The following is a 23,192-nucleotide window of genomic DNA, read 5'->3' as shown; positions in this document are numbered from 1 at the left end:
TGCTGGACGATCTGATTTCGGTGCCGGGCTGCGAGAGACTGAAGAATTATGCATCGTAAAACAATTACGATCGGAGGCGAGAAAAGGGGCGGTAGGGAACCGATATCGAGACTTATTTGGGCATGGATTTGGACGTGCCCTTTTTTGGGCTTGTTTATTTGCATAGTTACCAAGATGCATAGTTACTGGCGATGCGACCAAACGAAAATCGCGCGCGTGAGGAGCTAGTGACAGCGCCGCGCGACTCGGTGCATCGAAGAAATGAACTACACGGAGCTCGATAGCTGTCAGGAGCTCTCACTACGCGCGGATAAAACAGAGCCAATAAAAGGAAATGTTAGAACTCTAAAATGATTGTTATAGTCTCGAACAGAATTCGCGATTAGAATTGGGAAGGATCCAAGGTCAAGATGAAATGGTGCGTAGAGCGGTCTCGATAGATCAAGAAGAGGCTCAACGAAAATATCCGGGGGGGGGGGTTACATAGATAATACATGTAGAAATCGAATCCCTAACCGTTCTTTAAGTAACATAAACAACATTCAGGCGGCTCCCTCACAGGACTCAGTAGGCTCATTCAATCGTCATAAGGATATACGTGATGGGAGGTTTAAACGCGTGGATTCACTTGATCTCGGTAGCTGCATTTCGTAATACAGCGGATGGACAGGGATTATTGCCTTCCCAGAGTCAAGTGGCCTTACCACCGTCTGGGATACTACTTAATAACCAGACAATTGACGTAGATGTCTTGTTTTCTCATATTAATCGATTATTATCTTCGGATAGTTCTAGGGAAGAAAAATGGAACAAATTCAATTATTACATGATTGCATCTAAGCTTTTCAAGGAACCATAATTTGATTTCTTTTCCTCTTGCAGATATACCTGATAAAAAAGAAAAAAAAATGGATATTAGAATACTACAATGGAATGCCAGAGGCATCTCTGGGAAAAAACAGGAATTCTCAAATGTATTATTGAACTTTGATTTGGTATGTCTACAAGAGACATGGTTGTAACTTGGAGTTAATTTCGACTTTAAAAACTTTACTACATATAGATCAGACAGAGGTAATGGTAGATCGGGAGGTGGTACGGCTATTCTAATTAATAATAAATATGATTCGGTTAGTTTTGATCTGAGGTTACCTGAAGACATAGGTTTTGAATATGCGGCTGCTTTGATCAGGTTTGATTTCTTGAAAAAAAAAAAACAATCCTTATTTCGTTATATAGACCTCCTGATTTTAGGATGAATAGACGAAAGTGGACCCAGTTTTTGGAATCAATTTCTGGGCTTGCCATAAGTCATGGAATTGTAATATGTGGGGACTTTAATGCCCAAAACGAACTATGGGGCTCTTCGATCACAAGCTCGGCTGGGAAAATACTGGCTGAGATTGTTGATGATTCGCCTTTATATATTTTGAATGATGGATCTCAAACTAGACTGTCGGCAAATGATGGATATGTCAGTGTTCCGGATATTTCCTTGGCTTCGGTTGATTTTTGCCAGAATTTGTTGTGGGAGACCTATGATGATTCAATCGGCAGTGACCACATCCCCATAATTATTACAATTAAGAATTCTTTCAAGAATATTCGGAGATCTGGCGAATCAAATGCTGCAATATCTCGAGGGAGACTATCATTGACGAATCTGGAAGAAGACAGGTTTACTGAGTTGGTGGGCAAAGAAATGGAGATGTTAAATATGTCGGACTTGAATGGAGCATCCTACTATGAAAAATGGGCCGAAATAGTTCTGGATTGTGCAGTGGCATCTGGAGCGAGAATTTTCGATGGAAAAGGCAACGTAAGAATTTTTGACAGTAAAGGCAATAAAATAGTAAACATTAAAAACAAAAATAATAAAGATAAAGGAAAGTTTAATTCTAAGCCATGGTGGGATGATGAATGTTCCCGGGCTGTGGCAAAAAGAAAAAAAGCGTTTAAGACTCTGAAGGAGTGTCACTCTCAATCTAATCTTTTATTATATAGGAAAACCTCGGAAACTACGAGAAAGCTAATAAATAAAAAGAAAAGTCAGAAATTTAGAGAATTTGTTAATGGTCTCAACATGTTGGTCGAACCGGCTGAATTCTGGCAATCTATAAATAGATTTAAAAAAAAGTGCTTACCTCTCTCCGTCAAACCCTCCGAAATCGTTTAGAGCTCACAATATAGAAACATTTCTTAATGTCAATTTTCCGGCCTGGGTCTCTAACACATTTCAGACTCCATCCGAACCACTTAATAGAAGCGAAGATTTTTCCTCATTTGAGATACATGAAGTTTTAGATTGCATTAATTTATTAAAAAGCAAAAGCTCTCCGGGTCCGGACTTCATATCTAACTCCTTGGTCAAAGCTTTACCAATTGTGGCACTGGAAAGACTGAAGGATATCTTTAATAAAATAATCATGGATGGATCCTATCCATTGTCGTGGAGGAGAATAGATACAATTCTGATTCCGAAACCCCATAATAAGGGGTATAGACCCATTTCCCTAACGTCGGTTACGGCTAGGATTTTCGAAAGATTAATGCTTAAAAGACTCGGTATATTCGTTGAGAAGAACAGATTGTTACCAAATATACAATTTGGTTTTAGGAAGGGCAGGTCTTGTGAAGATTGCCTGGCATTACTTAATATCTTAATTTATAGAGCTTTTGCTAAAGAAGAAATGACCGGTGCTTTGCTACTTGATATAAAGTCAGCATATGATGGCGTTAACCCGCAGATTTTGTTTCAATCTATCAATCGGTTGGAGATTCCGATAAATTATAAGTATACACTTAGAAATTTCTTAGAGCCAAGGGGAGCTAATATATTTCAGTCAGGTAAATGGTACGGAAATAGAACTATCCAGAGAGGATTACCTCAAGGATCCGCTCTGAGTCTATTGTTGTTTAATTTATATGTTAGGGATATCTTGTGGAATGTGCCTTATAATTGTCAAACAATACAATTCGCGGATGATATAGCCATCATATGTTCGGACAGAAGGTTGGAGAATATTAAGAGAGCGATCGCATCTTCATTTATTAATTTGGAGAAATGGCTAAACTCCATAGACTTAGCAAGACACAATGTATCATTTTTAATAGAAAGAAGAACCAGATTAGTGAGGGATATATCCGACTTGATAACAGATCTATTGAACTAGTGAATAAAGTTAAATATCTGAGTGTAACTATGGATACGGGCCTTAGATGGAGAGACCACATAAACGAGCTGAAAAATAAATCCAAAGCGTATACAAATATTCTAAAACGGATATCGGGCCCTTCATGGGGGGATGGGGCCACTCGATAGTGTTCGGTTTGTTAATGCCACAATAGAGGCGCAAATCGAATGGGGATGTTTATGGTTCTATAGTGCCGCAGATTCTCATATAAAATGCTTAGAGAAGGTGCTGTCTCAGGCCTACAAAATCGCGATAGGATTACCTCGCTCAACATCTAATAGAGTGGTATAAAAATACAGTAAGCAGACCAGTCTTTCTAGGAGAATTAGGATAAAATCAGATAAATACCTATGTAAAATGATTCAACTTAGGAGATTCGTTATTATTAATAAAATCAAAAATTTTCATAACTTGGTACTTTCTAAGAGGTTAGCCAGAAGAAATATACTATTTATTGTGAACAGATGGCCACATATAGAATCGTTTGAAAAATTCTTATTTCAGTGGGATATACACCCCGCCTATACAGGTTCAGATTACTCTATCTTCGTGAAAACCGATATTGACCTAAGATCAGGCCCTATGGCTCTGCGTTGCAACAACCCGAATCTAGCTTTTAACAATTTAATTAATTTTAATAAATTTTCAGATCAGGAACTAACAATTTTTACAGATGGATCAAAAACTCCTTTAGAAGGCGGAGACTCACTTGTGGGTTGTGCAATCTATATCCCCCGCTGGAAAAGTTCTTATAAATTCAAACTACATCAGCATTCTAGTTCTTTCTCCGCAGAATCCATAGCAATTTTGAAGACTATAGAGATTGCTTTGAATAATGAGATCTCGGAAATTAATATTTGCACAGATTCCAGAAGTAATTTGGATGTTATTATTATGTCTTCTATGGATCTCCAGAAAAACACATGTAAAAAGCTAAATCCTTGGTTTGATAAAATTAGAAAACTAATGATATCGGCTAGAGACAAAGAATATAAAATAAGGTTTACATGGTGCCCTGCGCACAAGAAGATAAATGGTAACGAGATAGCGGACGGGGCCGCAAAGGAGGCCGCACTGACGGGGGAAAATGATAATGAACTGGTTTTTATCACTGTATTTCGGAGGTTATTTCGGCATTGAATGGCAATTATGAACAAGCTGATAAGGGCTTTTTTGATCGAATAAATGTTAATACTGGCAGTTATTTTATGAACAATTTCTCTGAATGGAATATTAGACATATATCCAAGTATGGATTTCCGAGAGCCTTTTCTTGTATCCCTCTAGACTGATTACTGGATATCCCTATACCAATGCAACAAAATTTAAGTTTGGCTTGATAGATTCACCGGATTGCGAATGTGAATGTCAATTACAAGATATTAATCATATATTTTGGATATGCCCTAATTTCTCACAGAATAGAAATGACCTCTGTAATAAATTGTTTGAATTGAAACTTTACGCTCCGTTCACGGTAGAGTATCTGATTATAAATCTGAATAAACAGATTGCTAAAGCAATGATTGGGTTTATAGTGGATAGTGGAATTAAGTTATAATGAATGATATATCTAACTTTTAAATGTAAATTGTTTTATATAATTATGAAAATTATCAATCTTATCGAGTCCAAAAGCCAAAGGATTGTCCTTAATAGTTGGAGATAAATGCAGTCGCCGCAAGAGAAATAAGCGAAAAAAAGGAGGAGAAATCAAGATTGTAAGGCAAGCAATAAGGGCGCAGTCATTCCCTCACGACTGTAGCCCCATTGGTTATATAAAACGTGGTACTTTGCTCCAAGAGGGGCAGAAATCCATTGGGCGATAAGAAGAAGAAGAAGAAGAGTGAGTTTTCCGAACGCAGCTCGAGAGAGGGTACTGCACAACATAACCTAGAAAAAATAAGATATAAAACTGCAGTCATCGAGTATTAAGTATCGACAGTCATCGTGTATATACGTGAGATATTAATTTAATAATAATTATGTTGAAAAGAAAAGGTGTCGAAGACTGCATGAAAAAACATATCAAAAAGATTAGTAAGTATAATTGTTTAATATTTGCTCTAATCCCAGATAGCACACGGACGTCCTTAGGGCGTCCTCAGGACGTCCAGGACAGACTTCGTGGATATCTTGAGGACGTCCTGATTTTATCCCGGAACGTCCTCAGGACATCCTGAGGAATAGCAAACGAGCGCCACTTTTTAGTCCTCAGGACATCCTGAGGACAGTCCACCGGACGTCCTAAGGATACCATAGGATTTCCTCAGGACATCCTCAGAAATAGCAAATAATAACCACTTTTTGTCAGATTTTTTAGATTTTTTTTGGATTTATGATAAATGTATCGATTTTTTATAAGAATTGAAACGTTTCTCAGAAAAATTTAAAAAATAAAAAATTCCAATTAATTTAGAAAATTTTTAAATATTTCTAAGTATTTTTAACAGTTTTTGAAAATTGAAAAAAAAACTTTAACAAAAAATTAAAAATTCAAATTATTTCTACGATAATTTTCTAAGAGGAAGAAGACTATAACATAGTATACATGTTTCAGCGACAGTTGTACCTGTTAAAGCATGTTTAATCTCTCTACCCGAGAAAATGGTCACCCATCCAAGTATCAACCATCGCCGACGTTGCTTGACTTCGAAGACCATACGCATCCTAACGCTTCGTGATGATCCACGAGTACTTCTTGTTTATGCGTACATATTTGTTATAGATCATTACAATAGATGTTGTCAGAAGGATGAAACATATATAGTTAACTTATATTTTTATAAATAAATATAAAGTTTTACAGTTTTTTAAAATAATTTTTACATATACGCACGAAATAGCATGTGGAATAACTTATTAAAAAAACTGTTTTTGCGCCGTTTATATAAAATAAAATAATTATTTAATGTCATTTTTTATAATTTTTTAGTATTGTTAATATGCCATATTATTTCAATAAGTGTAGACATTCAATCTGACTTTGAAGTCAACATTTTTACACATTTGATTTTGCAATACATTCTAGAAATACGTACGATATTCAAAGATTTCTCACTTACTATATTAATTTACCCGTCTTCTTCAAAAATTACTATACGTCCAGGATATCCCTGAATACTATTTTAGGGTGTCCTGAGGACTTTCGTAGGATGTCCTAAGGACTCTTTCAGGACGTCCTAAGGACTATCTTAGGATGTCCTGAGGATTGTTTTAGAATGTCCTAAGGACTGTCTTAGGATATCCTAAGGACTTTCAGGATATCATATTCTTAGAACATTCTGTACTATCTAAAATGTCTGATATTTATACAGTCATTATATTTAAGTTTATCTTCAGACATTTTGTAGCTAATGAAACTCTTTATACAATATTTTAAGAATAACGTTTTCAGCTAGCATACATATATCCTCAGGACATCCTAAGGATGTCCTCAAGACATGAGTAAAATTTTAATTTATATTAATACTATTACAGAATCTAACATTCTAAACTTACTTTAGAAGTCAAATTTATACATAAAATATTTATATAAAATATTTACAATAATACAACTATTATATCCTAACAAGATCCCAGGACATATTCAGGATGATCCTGAGGACGTCCTGTGCTATCTGGGATGTATGATACGTATCGTATATATTATATTTTTAATGTAATTTTAATAAATATTTTGTGCATGAATTTTTATTAATATTTTGATACGTACATAATTATCTTTTTAATAAATTATTTATTAACACGTGCATTATTATATGAGGTAAATGTAATTACGTATTCTAACCTGTACACAATTTTGTGTTTATATATATAATGTATACAGTGTTGGGTAGTATCTATACATGTATCTAGATACATGTATAGAGATACATTTTGTGTATCTGAACCTGTATCTGAGATACATTTGAATTAGAGTATTTGTATCTGTATCTAGATACAAAACACAGTATCTGAACTGCTTTTCAGATACATTTTCAAATACATTTTCACGTACTTTTTGTCTTTATTAGGAAAAAAATGTTTTTTTTAAGTCATTTTTGATTTGCTATTACTGTCGATAGCGTCATTTAGATTTGCACAAATAGTACTTATGTATGAAATAACTTTGCTATCTAGTCTATAGAATCATTAGATTTTGTGCATATTACATACATTATTAATATTATTATTATTATTACAATAAAATATAATTTAAAAGACGAGAAACGCAAGTTTACTCAACAACTCAACAAACAAATAAAAAATTCGGAAAAGACAGTAAGAGTTCAGCGACAGGTATTTATGCGCAACACAAAAATGTAATTATTTATTTTATAATGCGCTTTTCGTGTTGCGCACAAACATTTAAATTTTTCAGATTTTTTTATTTGAATAATTTAAGAGTATATCTGATACGTATCTGAGATACTTTTAAAGTATCTGAGTATCTGTATCTATATACATTTTGATTTGTGTATCTGTATCTGTATCTAGATACATTTTTTTATAAGTATCTGTATCTGTATCAAGATACATTTTAAAAGTATCTTACCCAACACTGAATGTATATTAAATTACATATTAGTTCATAATTACACATTTTTATATTTCAATTTTTTTAATAATTTATTAAACATTTTTTATAACTTTTACTATAATTATAATTTACAGTTGAGTATACATGTATGTGAAAAATTAGTAAATCCTCTTCACAACAAATGAAATCACAATTTGTAATGAGTTATTTATTTAAAATATTTAAATGTATTAAATTTTATTTAGAAATTTTAATTATGTTACGTTTTAGGAAGCAAAAATGATTACCGTTGGAGGCGATAATTTCGACAAAGCTATAAAAAAAATGATGTCAGTGATTATGACCGATGAGTTAGCAGGTCAATGTACTTGGATTATTAAAAAATCTAACAAAACCAAGATTTCAAATTATAATTTTCCAAACATAATAAGTGGTAAGTTACCTTTAATTTTTAAAAAATTTTTTAACCCTAGAATGGCTTACCGCAGTAATTTTATTGTGCAACGCGAATTTGAAAAGAAGTAATTTTTGCGATTTTTTCTAATTTTATTTTGTTTAAATTATTTTTTCACATGTTTAATAATATTTAATATTATTGCCGATTATACTATCGTCTTCGCCATAAAAAGACAAAGAAATTCATGTAGCATAATAATGATTTTAGTTTATCTCTTCAATGCATATTACGTTTGAGAACCAATGAGGTACATTTTTAACCCAGTAAAACGTTAATGGTTGAAAAATATAGATATACCATTCTAAGGTTAATTTTGTACACGCGCGTGTGTACATAATAAATTTACATTAATTTATATTATTTCTTTTTAGCTTGCATTACGCAAAAGTTTTTTACTACGGATGAAATAGTAAAAAAACGAATACAACTTTAGCTGCAAAAGTATGGTAATCATATAAGTTATTTTGTTTAATACGCTTATAATTTTCTAAATGTAATGTTTTTGTAATGTGTAGACATAGTAAATATTGAGTATATATACAAAAGCGTAATCGTTCACTGAGCTGCTATAAGTAGCAATTGAAGGTGATTTATTGGATTATACCTTCAAAGGTATACCTTTATTACTTATTTATAAATAATTAGTTATTTTTTCAATAAGAACCAGCCACCTTCAATTGCTATGATACTATAGCCGCTTAGTGAGCGATTATGAATCTGAATGTACTCAATATTAATGAACTAATCATATTTAATGTTATATATGATTTTATATTACTTTATTTTGTTACTTTATTTCTAATATTTTTGAATTTTTGATATTTTGTTTTATATATACAAAAATAATATTTTACTTTAATTAATATATCTATATATATATAAACTTGTAAAAGATATAAACTATGTTTATATAAACTTGTAATGAAATTTGGTTTGTAATAATAAAAAATAATCAATTTTGTTAAATAAAAATTTACCATCCTATGAAATTTATTACCATGCATATATATTTATAATTAAATATAAATATATATGATTATAATCGTAACAGATTACATATGCAATAATAATAAGTTAGAATACATTTTTTCTTTAAAAGAGATATATTATAAATATTTTAATTCTTTTAAAGAAAAAATGTATTTATTCTAACTTATTATTACTACGTATGTAATCTGTTACGATTATAATCATAACTTTATATCGGGCAACCTAAAGATATCTTTTTAGTTCTCTTAATGTTGACTTTTAGATAACTTCCATAAGAGGTTATAAAGATCAAAAGTGCTCTTTAAAATGTCTAAAAGACAACTTTTTGGATGGACATTGGACATCTTTTAGTAATGCTAAAAGATATCCCGAAAGATATCATCATATAAAAGTTAACTTAATGAGCGCTTTAAGAGAATTTTTTGTTTACTGGGTGAGTATTATATATATGGGCTGTCACGACTTTTCCTGACCGGGAAAGCCGCGAGCAAAAAGCAGCGAGACCGATAGGGTAACCGGTACCCCCGATGCCGTGCTTGTCGCGCTCGAATCTCGGCCACGCGTTATCACGAAAAATTGTTGGGCGCCAGACGCGCTCGACGACGCGTCAATTCGCGAAAATCGTTACGCCAAGGTGTCCTCGATCCTCGCGCGACAATCTCGACCAGCTCTGCCTAACGGTAGAGGGGCGGGGTGAATCGTAAGGGAGCAGGCGAATGCGGTAACACGAAGTGGTGGACGACACACTAGAAAAATAGACTCCGAACGTAACAAGTAACGAACTTTATTGAGATTAATAGTCAGACAGAACAATAATATCGCGGGACGCGGCATGCGGCGTTCCGACAAGGCGGCGCCCCGGCGCGAATCAAACCAAACAGAGACGCTAACGATACGCGGGAAGCTCTCGCGGTAGGCACGCGGCCGACAAGGACAGACGATGGGATCTTCCGCGCACATGAATTTCGGACGTTCGAACGTGCCGACACTCCCGGCAACTAGAGAACGCGACCGCGTGTCTCGCGGGGGTCACACAATAATCGCCGGCCGCTACCGCACTACACACCGTCGCGAAACCGGAAGTCCCGTCCACCCGCTACTCGCGACGCGATACTCGCTCGCGCGAGGGCTTTGCGGCGTACGCGGTCGAGGGGAATCTCCGACGGAACCCACGCGTCCTTACAATCGTCCTCCCCGTGGCTCGGCGCTTCGGCGTCCCGCCCGCTTGCATCCGATATATCTCCCAATTACTTACGCGAACGGACGGCCGCCCTGCGGCCCGCGCGACTCACGCACCAACACCAAAACGGATGCAGAACGGGCCAGGGGACCCCTCGCCGGCCGACAACCGCTCACAATCACTTATCTCGGCAGACCACCTCACCGATAAGGTCCAAGGCGTCCTCCCTCGTCTCTCGGCTCGTCCTCGGCTCTCGCGATGGCCTCTCGCTCGCCACACCGATAACTCGCCCTCCGGGGCACGACACGCGACCTTCCTTCTCAGACCGCTCGCACGCAAAAGCGGGGTGGATCGCGGTCGATCCCGGATCGACGCCGCGACCCCCCCGTCCAGTCATGCGCATTGTTTCCGCGCCGCGACCCAATTGCTGCAAAGCACGCAGTCCTGCGTACGCAGGGACGTGCGCGCCGTAATCCTTCCGGGGGCCTCGCAGGCCCCCGCAAAATATTCTTTCTCCCGCTGGGCCATTTCCCGAGCCGGGGCAGCGCACGCGGAGACCTCCGTTCCTCGCGCGAGGACTCGACTCCTCCCTCGACGCGTTTGGTCCCATCCGGGCTCCTCCACAGCCCTCCGGGACGTTCCGTTGTGGTGTCGGCGGGCACCGCCGCTTTAGGCTCCGGCCGTGGCCCCCCCAGGGCCACGCCGAATCCCCGTGCGGGCCGCGTGCTCGTCTCTCCCGGGCACCGGTGGCGTCCTTCCTCCTTCCCCGCATCGTCGTCGCTCTCTCTCCTCCTCTCTCGCTCTCTCTCGTCGCATTCCATCGGAAGACGGCCGCCGCGCAAAGAAATCAAAAATATAAGAAATTAATGCTACGCTCGCTAGGTCTGTCGCGGTTCCCCATGGAGATCCTCTCTCGCCTCTCGCCTATTTTCCCCGTACGGCGCGAATTCGCAGCCTGTGACGGGGGAGGAACGCTGCTACCCGTGGCAGCTGAGCTACCACGTCACAACTCCCCCACGCCAAGAGGATCCCTACCAGCTCGGCGGCCCGCCCTGCGGCCACCGGCCAGCGAGGGCGCATCCGAGATCTCCACGGGTCACCCGACAGCCGAGGTCACGCCAAGGACGAAACACCAAAAAAAAACTTTAATTCACCTTGCGGCAACTTGAATCCTGTTGCCAATCAAACAACCAAAACAAAAGAAAAATAACCACAATCCGCAATTTAACTCTCGCGATTCCGTCGACATTCCCCACACGCACGGCTTGATCCCAGGGCGCGCCGCGGCGCTACCCCGTTCCCGCCCCTCTCGCGGCCGCACGACAGGCTACGACCACCCGGGTCGGGACGCAGGGAGTTCAGGAGGATCTCACACCTCTCTTCGCTAACCACCACCACGGTCCGGTCTTCGCGGACCCCGATAACTCCCTGTAGAACGACGTTAACAATATAGCTACCATCACCAGACAAAACAATACAAAACGACAAACAAAGAAAAAAAAATCAAGGCGCAGGGCGCTCATTCTTCTTTCTCCCTTCGCGCCCCAACGCAACAGTCAACCCCTAGAGGGACTCTACACATCCAGTGGTTCCTGGTAGGGCTTCAGGTCCTTGATATGGACCTTCCCAACACTTCCCCCCGTCAAATCGGCGAGCTCGTAGACCACCGGCGACAGAATCCTTCTTATTATGAAAGGGCCGTTAAACTTTCGCGCCAACTTTGCCGAAAAGTGCCGCGCTCCCGACGATAATACGTGGTGCCGCTTCAGCACTTGTTCGCCCACCTCAAATTGGCGGTCGCGATGTCGGCGATTATAATATTTCGCCTGTTTCTCTTGGGCCGCCTCGAGGTTCTCGACCACCCACTCCTGCAGTGCCTCGAGGTGCTCCATACGTTCTCGCCACTCAGCCGGTTCGGTTCGCTCGACCTCGACGGCCGCTTCGTCCCGATACAGTCCCACCGGCGGTGGCTCCCGTCCCAAATTCAGAAAGGCCGGTGTCGCCTGTAACGACGTATGGTGTGCCGAATTATACGCGAATCGAAATTCATGCACGTGCACGTCCCACTCACGGTGATCCCTATCCACGAACGCGGTGATCATCGTCTTTAATACGCGGTTCACGCGCTTGACCGGGTTGGCCTGCGGGTGGTAGGGCGGGACCGTCGCGTGGTGAATACCGCACCGCTGCGTCAAAGCCTGTATGTCTCTGTTAACGAACTCCGTCCCGTTATCGGTTAGAAGCACGCGCGGCGTACCCCACCGATAAATGACCAACTCTTCTATCGCTTCGCGGATTCTCTTCCCGGTAGCTTTTCGAAGTGGGCAGCACTCCACCCACTTTGTGAAGAGATCCTGAAGGACGAGTAGATACGAATGTCCCGCTTTACTGGTTGGGAGAGGACCCATAATGTCTGCCGCGACGACCGTCCACGGTGACTCTATCACTCTTTGTCCCATCAAACCGGCTGGAGCGTCCTGCTCCACCTTTGTTCTCTGACACGTGTCACACCGACGCACGTACTCCGCCACGTCCCGATACATGCGCGGCCAGTGATACCGCAAAGCAATTCGCTGGTACGTCTTATCGACCCCCAAATGTCCGGCGTGAGGAGGATCGTGGTTCTCGCGGATCACTTCCCGTCGCGTCTCCCTTGGTACTACCCTTTTCCACTGGTCCCTGTCGCCGACAACCCTCGCGATGCCGCGCGTCTTTCTCACATATAGCTCGTCGCTCTCCAATTTCCAGTCAGGATACCGCCGCGGATTTCTCGTTATTTCTTCCGCCCGCCCGACGTACCACTGGTCGTCCGTCGCGATCACGGCGCAGAGTTCCTCGCCCCCTTCGTACATTCGCGAGAGGGCGTCAGGTACGTGATGCATGGCCCCCTTCCGATATTCGATTACGTAATCGTATTCCAGGAGCTCCAGCGCCCACCTCGCTAGCCGGCCCGTAGGGTTTCTTAAATTGTGCAGCCACCGCAGGCTGTTGTGGTCCGTTACCACCGTGAAACGATAGCCCTCGAGGTAGGGCCTAAATTTCCGAATTGCCCAAACAACCGCTAAACACTCCTGTTCCGTCGTGGAGTATTTCTTTTCCGCGTCCGATAACGAGCGACTTGCGTACGCGATGACGTGTTCGGCTCCCCCGATCTCCTGCGATAGTACCGCGCCTAAGCCCACCGAACTAGCGTCTGTCTGCACTACAAACGGCTTCTCAAAGTCCGGACACGATAATGTGGGAGAATTCACGAGACACGATTTTATCACCTCAAAAGCTTGCTTTTGAGTGTCCCCCCACTCCCAAGAGCGGTTCTTCCTTAAAAGGCTCGTCAATGGCTCCAATCGGGCCGCACACTGTGGTATAAAACGTCGATACCACGACGCCATACCGATAAAACGACGCAATTGACGAATGTTGCGCGGCGGGGGGTACTCTAGTATAGCAACCGTCTTCTCCGGGTCTACCGTTAGCCCTTCGTGTTGCACCAAAAATCCGAGATATTTAACTTGCGAGCGACAGAACTTGCTCTTGTCCGGGTTAATAGTGAGGCCCGCTTCTCCGATACGATTGAACACGCGCCCGAGCCAGTGGAGGTGTTCCTTGAACGTTCTTGTTACGATAACGATATCGTCAAGATAAGCGAACGCGTGCTGTTCCATCTCGGGCCCTATTAATCTATCTAAAAGTCTCTGAAACGTTGCGGGGGCTCCCGTGAGCCCATACGGCATGCGTGTAAATTGAAAGAGCCCCTTCCCTGGGACTGTAAAGGCGGTATATTCCTTACTATTCCTTTCCAGAGGGATCTGGAAGTAGGCCTGGCTCAAGTCTATCGTCGATATGTATCGCGCCGCTCGCAGCTTGTCTAATATCGAGTTCATGTACGGCAGTGGGTACGCGTCCTTTTTCGATACGTCATTTAACTTCCGGAAGTCCAGGCAAAACCGATACGTGCCGTTCGGCTTCTTTATCATTACTATTGGCGTGGACCACTCGCTATTCGAGGGTTCTATAATGCCGGCCTCCAACATTTTATCTACCTCCTCGTAGATAGCCTGTTGTATTTTCGGCGACACGGGGTAGTACCGCTGCTTTATCGGCGCGTGCCCCCCGACGTCGATACGATGTTCCGTTAGGGTGGTCGTTCCTGGTCTCTTAGGGTCACCGATAACCTCCGTTCTCAGAAATTCAGCTAATTCGCGATTTTCCGCGGCCGATAGCTCGCTCAATCCCCCCTGTGAGGTGTCGGGCGTTAAACTCGCGTTCGCCTCCTCGCGTTGTACCGCCCCTTCTCCCCGCGTCTCTCTAGAATCGTTTTCACCGTCCGTCCGCTGACCGCCGGTCGCCCCCCCCGTTAACGCGGCCGATAACGACCGGGTGGTCTCGGTCTCCAGAGAGAACTGCCTCGTCGGGTCGTCCCCGAAAGCCCATGTCTTCGCCGAAAAATTCACGACTATCCCGAAAGCCGACAAAAAATCCATGCCCAGAATGCACGATAAGCCGACCGTAGGTAGTGCGTACGCCCTCACCGTTCGTTTCCGATTACCCAGCTCGAACGGGATCTCTACCTCCCCCCTCACTCTTGTCGTTTGTCCGGTCGCGGTGGTCACTCGCCGATCCGCGGCCGGGCCGAACCGAAAACCTAAACGTTTCACTAAATCAATCGTCTCCGCCCCTAGTATTGTGCGGCTCGATCCGGAATCCAACAGCGCGCGAACGCTATGGCCCGATATCTCGACGTTAAGAAAGGAGAGATAGGAGTCCCTCAACCCAAACGAATTGCAGACATAGTCGGTCTGAATCGTCGCAACCGCACCCTCGGGGCCGATAGGTGCAGGAGTCGGACCGCCCCCGGGTCGCGACCCCCCTACGCGTTTCCCGAACACGTGGGACAAGTGCGCGTCGTGACCCCGGCCCTCCCGCACCGATAGCAGTGCATCCGCGGGGCCTCCTTACAATCGCGCGCGTAATGTCCCGTTCCCTCGCAATTCCAGCACTTTCCAGTAAGTGCCCGCGCCCCGCTCGGGCCTGGCGTCGCCGTAGACGTACTCGGGGCGGCCGGCGTGGCTTGCGCGCTCGCATCGCCACCCGCGGCCGGTCTCTTTTCCTTCCTGCTTTTCGCCATTCCGCTTCCCCCCCCGGGGGTCGACACTCCCAACGCGGCAATCGTATCCGTCGTCCGTCCGTGACGGTTCCCTTCTCTCGGCGGCCGATACGCGAGATCCGGAAATAATGACCTCTCCGGGGGTGGTGGGGCCCGGTAACTTTGCGCGGCACGGTGACAGCTCTCCGCGCGCGCCGCTAGCAATTCTAATGCGTCTAAATCCGTCACCGCTTCCCGCGGCACCATCGCTTGCAGGCGCGGTAGCATGTGGCGGTGCGCGTACCCGATCTTCTCTGCTTCGCCCCACGGCGGCGTTAAACGGTCAAACATTGTGCCCAAACACGTCAAATAGTCGACGACGGACTCCCGCTCCCCCTGGGTACGGTGCATTATCTCGTCCCGTAGCGCGAATTGGAAATCCGGGTCCCCAAAGCGCACCCGCCACGCGGCCTTAAACGCCGCCCAGGTCGTCAAGCGCGCCTTCTTACCCCGGAACCAGTGCAGCGCGATCCCCGACAAAAAGAACGGCAGACAACGCAAAATATCCGCATCGTCCAACGGAATGAACTCGCGGCCCTCCTCGATCCGTATCAAGAACGTCTCGGCGTCCTCTCCGCGCGTTCCCGAAAACTTCAAGTTCCATTTTCGCATAATATTGTATGCGTTGCCCATGGAGCCGCCCCCCCACTCCCGGGGGTAGTGACCCCCGCTTTCTCTCGACGGCCCCGCGTGAACGTGGCCGATCGGCCCCCTCGCAACCTCATATGGGCTATCCGGTCGGTCCCCCTCCCCCTCGGGTAGGGCTAGATGGTCCGAGTCCGACATCTTACGGCTCTCGGCCCCTTCCGCAGACTCGCACGTAAACGCGGCCTGTCCCTGGCGCAGTAATCGGAGCGTTAATACGGAGTCCGATCCGTCTGTAGATAACCGGCGCCGCTCTAATTCCGCGATCAGCTGTTCGCGGTCGGCGGTGAAGACCCACGAGTCGTCTCTCCCTCGCCGGTTCATGCGGTCTACCCAGGGACGCTGCCCGCGTCCCTATTATTTCGGGCCGCCCCGCGATGCCCGGTGTCCGCACAACCCGACACCGGTCTCGAACGCGAAGGTACACTCGTCGTGGATTGCGCGAGAAGGACCAAATCGCCAGTGGTAAACGCGGCTCTCGCACGAAAGTATCCCGTCGAATTATTACACTAACTCATACACAAAAAAGAAACAGAGCACAATACCAAAAACATTGGAAGTCAATAGCAAAAATTAGTTATAAAGACGATGTTTCCACCAGCATAAAAAAAAAGTGTAGGTACGCGTGTGCAAACATTCACCCCGTTCACGAAATTAATTGATCGGCCTGCGAAACAACACTACGTCACACGATAGAGATCCAAAGTTATTCCGAGAGAAAAAGGAAAAAAAAAAATTTTTCAGATGCCCCGCTCTGAAAGATTAGTAGCAAAACAGCCTCTCCTCCCGAGGAGCGACCGACAATAATAACAGGACGACCAAAAAAAAAAATAATTCCTCTAGAGCTAGGCTCCCGCGGAGGTAATGTTTGCACACCAAATCGAGTATCAATCCATCGATCCGTCAATTACCGGTTAACACCGGATGGCTGGTGGACTGCCACGAAAAAAAAAGAAATTAGTAAGGCTTCACACGATCGAAAGAAAAAAAAATAAGTAATGAGAAAAAAAAACAGAAACGAGAAAAAAAAACATTAATTAATCGTAAAGCACTCCGACCGGTCTCGCAAAGCGATAAATCACGAAAAAGAAAAAAAAGAAATTGATAAGTCAAATCTCTCACCGAAATGGCATAAGTCACATAAAGATAGTAAGGCACACAATTCAAATATTCAGCAATTAAATCATCGAATTCAATAACTCAAATAAATCATATACAGCAGCGCACACCGAGGGACGAGAAATAAGTTCGAACAATATTTCGTATTTATGGCGATTTCCTTTCAATTCTCTGCGTGCTCGCAACAACGCTCTTTTCGTAAATCATAACATCTCCGTCCTTGGTAATTTAACTCTAAGCTCAACGTTACGGCCTCTCTTCCCAAAGTTTTACTAGCGGCCTTTCGGCCGGGAAGTATTTACGTTCGAGCAACTCCGTACTAGCAGAAAAAAAAAATTAATAATTAGGAGCACGACGTGATCTACTCGTGATATGGTTATCGCTCGCTCTTTACATTGGCCGTTGGCAATTGGCCCTCCGATACTCGACTTCCCTCTTCGGTATTTAATTCGTCGTGGAAAGAAGTCCCACGGCTCGTATCCGGTGCTCCCTTCAAAGGCTCGATAATACTATGAGAGAGAGAAATGGAAAACTTTCGGACGTTTCTCACTACTCTACTTGCACGCTCTTTCGCCACTTATTTTCTCCTCCTCCCTCGGTACCAGCCGACAAACACAAGAAATAGCAATATATCACACAATAAAATAAAATATCAATATCAAAACACAATATAGTAAATAACAGTAGTCAAAAAAAAATATCACAGCATATGTCAATCGCAAATAATATTCATAATATCATTGGAGTGTACGCCGCGAGACGAGAAATAAGTGCGAACAATACTTCGTGTTTACAGCGATATCGGGGCATTCCTTCTGTTGTTTTCTTTCTTTAATACAATAGACTCGACGATAGCTATCTTACTCGCTCGTCAACAAGATCTCAAGATCACCAAAATCTTCCTTGAGCCATTCAACAACACAGCGAACGGTACGAACTCGAGCGCGCTTCGGAATTCCAATCGTTGTTTTCGTCCTCTCGCAAATTCTTGCGCGGCCCGAAATTTACACTTACTCTCGTATTTTAGCTCACAAGAAAAGAAAAGAAGAGAAAAAAAAAACTTCGCCCGTACCGACAAAAAAAAAATCTACAGAGCCTCTCCTGGCTCGTTTAATTTTCTTAGGGAATTGCCCTCGCCACTTATTCCTCTCTCGTCTCCCGACGTAAGCCCGACAATTAACATAAACTTTCAATAATATCAATTCAATATAATTCACAAAATATCAAACACAATATATGCAAAATATCACCAAAAGAAAAGTTCGCCTGTGTAAGCGGGAAAAGGGGAGACCAGAAAAAAAAAATGTAACTCGGAGCCCCCCTCCTTTTCCCCGCGCCAGCCGCTCGACCCGACAGTGCGCGATAACCGCTTTGCCCCCCTCAACTTGAGGGCCCCACGTTGGGCGCCAAATTTTTGTCACGACTTTTCCTGACCGGGAAAGCCGCGAGCAAAAAGCAGCGAGACCGATAGGGTAACCGGTACCCCCGATGCCGTGCTTGTCGCGCTCGAATCTCGGCCACGCGTTATCACGAAAAATTGTTGGGCGCCAGACGCGCTCGACGACGCGTCAATTCGCGAAAATCGTTACGCCAAGGTGTCCTCGATCCTCGCGCGACAATCTCGACCAGCTCTGCCTAACGGTAGAGGGGCGGGGTGAATCGTAAGGGAGCAGGCGAATGCGGTAACACGAAGTGGTGGACGACACACTAGAAAAATAGACTCCGAACGTAACAAGTAACGAACTTTATTGAGATTAATAGTCAGACAGAACAATAATATCGCGGGACGCGGCATGCGGCGTTCCGACAAGGCGGCGCCCCGGCGCGAATCAAACCAAACAGAGACGCTAACGATACGCGGGAAGCTCTCGCGGTAGGCACGCGGCCGACAAGGACAGACGATGGGATCTTCCGCGCACATGAATTTCGGACGTTCGAACGTGCCGACACTCCCGGCAACTAGAGAACGCGACCGCGTGTCTCGCGGGGGTCACACAATAATCGCCGGCCGCTACCGCACTACACACCGTCGCGAAACCGGAAGTCCCGTCCACCCGCTACTCGCGACGCGATACTCGCTCGCGCGAGGGCTTTGCGGCGTACGCGGTCGAGGGGAATCTCCGACGGAACCCACGCGTCCTTACAATCGTCCTCCCCGTGGCTCGGCGCTTCGGCGTCCCGCCCGCTTGCATCCGATATATCTCCCAATTACTTACGCGAACGGACGGCCGCCCTGCGGCCCGCGCGACTCACGCACCAACACCAAAACGGATGCAGAACGGGCCAGGGGACCCCTCGCCGGCCGACAACCGCTCACAATCACTTATCTCGGCAGACCACCTCACCGATAAGGTCCAAGGCGTCCTCCCTCGTCTCTCGGCTCGTCCTCGGCTCTCGCGATGGCCTCTCGCTCGCCACACCGATAACTCGCCCTCCGGGGCACGACACGCGACCTTCCTTCTCAGACCGCTCGCACGCAAAAGCGGGGTGGATCGCGGTCGATCCCGGATCGACGCCGCGACCCCCCCGTCCAGTCATGCGCATTGTTTCCGCGCCGCGACCCAATTGCTGCAAAGCACGCAGTCCTGCGTACGCAGGGACGTGCGCGCCGTAATCCTTCCGGGGGCCTCGCAGGCCCCCGCAAAATATTCTTTCTCCCGCTGGGCCATTTCCCGAGCCGGGGCAGCGCACGCGGAGACCTCCGTTCCTCGCGCGAGGACTCGACTCCTCCCTCGACGCGTTTGGTCCCATCCGGGCTCCTCCACAGCCCTCCGGGACGTTCCGTTGTGGTGTCGGCGGGCACCGCCGCTTTAGGCTCCGGCCGTGGCCCCCCCAGGGCCACGCCGAATCCCCGTGCGGGCCGCGTGCTCGTCTCTCCCGGGCACCGGTGGCGTCCTTCCTCCTTCCCCGCATCGTCGTCGCTCTCTCTCCTCCTCTCTCGCTCTCTCTCGTCGCATTCCATCGGAAGACGGCCGCCGCGCAAAGAAATCAAAAATATAAGAAATTAATGCTACGCTCGCTAGGTCTGTCGCGGTTCCCCATGGAGATCCCCTCTCGCCTCTCGCCTATTTTCCCCGTACGGCGCGAATTCGCAGCCTGTGACGGGGGAGGAACGCTGCTACCCGTGGCAGCTGAGCTACCACGTCACAGGGCATATAGCAATGGCCCCTCCATTAATACAAGCTCTGTAGTTACATGAAACTTTTCACTTTTCACGTTTCCGCCTTGGGGAAAAATTACATGATCGATACCATGATCTAGAGAGCCTCTGAGGGAGAGAGTGGCAAACTGATCACGTGAACGCCCCCATCGAATCAGAAGAAACGCGGTCTCTCTGTCTGTTTAGTGAGCCTCTGAGGGTGCGGTCCCATGGAGCGGATTATGCGGAAGCGGAACGAGCGGATCACCAATCACGGGATCATTTTGATAGAACTCTTTCAAAGATTCCGTCGAAACGGTCCTGTGATTGGTGATCCGCTCGTTCCGCTTCCGCATAATCCGCTCCATGGGACCGCACCCTGAAAGAGAGAGCGATAACATGATCATGTGACCGCGTGCTTAACGCCCTCATCGAATCAGAAGAGACGCGGTTTGCCACTCTTTCCCTCAGAGGCTCTCTACCATGATCGATACAACCTGAAGTTGGACGGCTAACTTCACGGAGGTGCAAATGGTTACACACTGAATTATTTTGTCATGTTGGCTATCCTTAAGACCCGGTTCCACTGATCTCATTAAAGTGGATATGGCATAGGACGAAATAAGTGACCAATTGAAGGTTGTAGTCTCTGTACACAATATGGCGGTGTATACGAATACGAACACAGTTTACTGTGACGATGATACGAAATTCCACGTGTAATTAATTATCTATAGACGTAGATGTGTATCAGTTTTATCCAAAATATTATTTTTTTTATAATAAAAATAGTAAAATAGTAAAATAGTGAGATTCCAAAATTAAAAAATGTGTTTATTGTGGAAAAGGAAGTGAAAATAAACAACAAACGTTTCATAGGTGAGTAAGGTTAAGTCTGAAAAGTTTAATAATAATATGTTTAATATATAATGTATCTGGATTCAAATATGTACCTCATAAGTACATAAGTATTTGTTGAATACACATTTTTATTATGTTGCTTTAAATTACAAATTTAAGTTTTAAGTGATACGTTTGTTTTGAATTCATATATTTTATGTTATAAAATATATTTATAATGTAACATTATTGTCATTATGTTTAAATAGCACAGCATGTGACTTGCAAAGTTTAATAAAGCACGCAAAATAACATTTTTTTATTACTACTTTTCTATTACTATTTTCTAAAAAAACGCGATAAAAAAATTATCTTATTTTCTATTTGCTTCTATGCTGTGCATGTATATAGTGCATGTATATACATTTTATTATGTACATTATAATATTTATACTTAAATATTAAATAAATCTATGCTAATCTATGTCTAATAGTTACTTTTTTTACAAGCTGCAAGTATGGATTACTACAACACAATTAAGGACACGAGGACAAAATAAGCTATAACAATACCCTTTAAACTTATTTATAAGTTTAGTAGTAGTAGTAGTATTTATTAGTAAAATTATTTAACAAGATGGTCATAAATAAAAATTTACGATTTTTAGACACCTGCAAAATTTTATTTTTTAATCTTTTATTTATTCTCTTATTTAATAAAATATTTATATATTTTGACTCAATTTATACATAAAAATGTTATATATTACCAAATATTTTTTTAAATATTACAAAATATTTGTTATAAAGTCACTTACAAATGTCACTTACAATTATAAAAAAATACATAATATTAAATGTTATATGTATGATATAAAACAATATTATAAAAATTCAAATAAACACATTCCAGATTAATATTTTAGAACATTTCAAATTACTAAACATATACATTTTAATATATTTTGTAAATTAATTAATTTTTTAATTCATTTTTACTGGTTACATTATAATCATATTTTATATTTTTATAATATATCTTATTTAACACATATATTTTGTGTTAGTCATTCAAATTTTCCGCCAAAAGCGTGTACGCTGACTACAACTTTAATGGCTTCCGGTATTCTATTGGTCACACTTTTTTACCTCAGATTATTAGGGTATGCCATATCCACTTTAATGAGATCAGTGCCCGGTTCCATCTTTGAGTATATATACATGGAGGAGAAATGCCAGCACTGAAAGTGTGTCCAAGATCTGTGCGAGAGAGAAAGGTATATCATGATACTTGTTTTCTCTGCGCATGCGTCAAACGCTGTGGCCGGAATTCATAGCTCTAGTTTACACCGAGCACTTGGTACGCGTATCAAGTAGTGAATTTAACCTGATCAGCCAATGATTAAACACATTCACTAGTTATTTACTATTTGATACGCGTATCAAGTGCTCGGTGTAAACTAGAGCATAGTCGAATCTTATTCAAGTTCCAGCTTAAGCACGATCTTGAGACGTCAATGCTGTTATTTCATTGGTTAAGTAAGTCTCAAGTCGGCTCGAAGCTAGACTTAAGACAATGCTTGAGCTTAAGATCGGTCTATGAATCCCGTCCTATATGTACAATGGCTGGCATTGTATGTTTCACACACACATACAATTCGTAAATAAGTACAAAAAAGTGCACAAGAAGTGTTGAAACTGCGGTGCAGATAATCTACTAGTTTACACCGAGCACTTGGTACGCGTATCAAATAGTAAATAACTAGTGAATGTGTTTAATCATTGGCTGATCAGCTTAAATTCACTACTTGATACGCGTACCAAATGCTCGGTGTAAACTAGAGCAATGATATTAACGCATGCGCAGAGAAAGCGAGTATCATGATATACCTTTCTCTTTCGCACAGATCTTGGACACACTTTCGGTCTACATGAAACCATAGCAATTCCTCCTCCATGTATA

The 23,192-nt window shown here is 43.5% G+C and overlaps 1 long non-coding RNA gene across 1 annotated transcript; it reads left to right on the top strand.

The window, feature by feature from the left end:
• Positions 1-5,029: 5,029 nt before the first annotated feature.
• Positions 5,030-8,559, top strand: LOC118648871. The gene is made up of 3 exons (XR_004965468.1): positions 5,030-5,234; positions 7,987-8,149; positions 8,545-8,559. It is a non-coding gene; the product is annotated as an uncharacterized LOC118648871 (long non-coding RNA).
• The last annotated feature ends 14,633 nt before the right edge of the window (positions 8,560-23,192 follow it).

This window comes from Monomorium pharaonis, chromosome 1 (genome assembly GCF_013373865.1).
Source record: "Monomorium pharaonis isolate MP-MQ-018 chromosome 1, ASM1337386v2, whole genome shotgun sequence".
NCBI lineage: Eukaryota > Metazoa > Arthropoda > Insecta > Hymenoptera > Formicidae > Monomorium > Monomorium pharaonis.
Note: the sequence above shows the minus strand (reverse complement) of the source record. Positions and strands in the feature narration are given on the sequence as shown.